Source organism: Elephantulus edwardii, unplaced genomic scaffold, assembly GCF_000299155.1.
Source record: "Elephantulus edwardii isolate Elephantulus edwardi_28Jun2011 unplaced genomic scaffold, EleEdw1.0 scaffold00044, whole genome shotgun sequence".
Taxonomy (NCBI): domain Eukaryota; kingdom Metazoa; phylum Chordata; class Mammalia; order Macroscelidea; family Macroscelididae; genus Elephantulus; species Elephantulus edwardii.
In genome coordinates, this window is record NW_006399794.1 from 15,120,881 (window position 1) to 15,122,699 (window position 1,819).

Genomic DNA, 1,819 nt, shown 5'->3' on the forward strand with positions numbered 1-1,819 from the left:
AGGACAGAGCGGAGTTTAGGGCTCTTGTACATAGGGTCGCTATGAGTCGCAGGCGACTCGACGGCACATAACAACAACAACAACATATATGTTAAGCTATTGAAGTGTAAACATTTGTAGGTAAGCAGAAGCTGGTTTGAGAACTTGGACAATGTTAAAAAAAAGTTATCTTCTGAGGTTTACACATGAGAACAGAAGACGACTGAGCTGAAGGATGAGGTTTATTATCAAAAGCCAATCTTCTCTAATGTGTTACAGAGATTGTCCTCGCAGCATACAATATTAAGGCATGTCATGTCAGTGATTATGATTGAGGGATTGCACGTACTACTACATTCCTGGATTCTAAATACAAATAGACCACCTAGAGAAAAAGGAAGACAAGAAAATAAGGTTCTTTATTTATGCCTCCAATCTCCCCACAGGAAAGCAAGCATTTACTACCTAACAGGTAGGAAGCAATTAACATTGGTTGGGAGTATCACTGATTCAATGAATGACAAAAACAACATATTGCCCTAGGCAACACATTATATTAAGAGGATGGGACTGAGGTGGATTTCTAGTGAGTTACACTCTTTCATCCTGAGAAACAGCATATTTCCCTAGACATCAAACTATTTAAGAAGAGGTGACTGACTGAGTGAACCTCTAGTGAGTCACACTGTCCCATTCCCAGTCCTCCTCAACCAAGCCTCTAGTTCCAAAAGACCCTACCACAAAGCTAGGGAAATTTTTTTTTAGCCTAACACCTTGTGAAAATCATTCTTCATGATTTAACAGCATCTGTTTGCCTGTTGTTCCAGGAGAACCCAAGGTGCCAGAGACCATCAGAAGGTCCTGGTATGTCTAGAACCAGTGGCAACATAGTACCATACCCACCCCACATCTTTAGGGGGAAATAATCCTCTTACATCCTTTACTCCTGATCCCATTATTATAGATGGAACCACCTCCTTAAAGATCAGACTCAATTTTCACCTACCATTATAGACCTTCCTCAGCAGGCACTTCTCATTATGTTGGGCTTGGCAGATGGTTCTCTGAGTCTTGCAACTTCCATCATATTGGACATGAAGACATTTATAACATTCTAGAGCTGGAAAATAAAAGCTAGCATATTGAAGCTCTTCATTAATTCAATTTGGTATTAGTCCCTACCACCCTCACATCAACCATGCACAGTCCCCAGGTTCCCCCAAACATTGGTAAAGATTAATGTACTGAAAGTATAATTTGGTTTTTATACCGTTCGTTTGTGTTGTGGTAGCCTAGTGGTAAGGAGTTGTGCTGTCAACTCAAAATAGGGAATTTTCATTTCACTAGCTACTCAGCTGGAGAAAAGTGCAATTTTCTCTGGTGGTGAGGCTTTAAAAATCCACTGGAGTCTCAGCTGTGAATTGGTTCCTACTAGATGTCACAGAACACATGGCTGGTTTATACTTCTGGAACCTCTGAAGGGGCTGAGATCTGCATCAGTAACTTTTGTGGAGAGGAGATTAGACAGAGTCAAGTAGAGACAGTTTCTATTTTCACAGGTTGTTGTTATAGATCATCAAATCTGAATTAACTCATAGGAGCCCATCTAGCAGGTGTTCAGAGGTTATCAATCAAAAGGAATCAGACTGTCCATTTTTCTCAGAAGAACAACTGGTAGATTCAAACCACCTTAATATGAGTTGGCAGCACAAATCTTTACCCACTAGTCCACCAGAGGTTCCTCACAGGTACTTAGTCTTCCTATACAGCTATAGGGAGAAAACCATAGCCTACTTTGAAGCTCCCCAAGATTCATATCTTGTGAGCTTAGAACTCACCT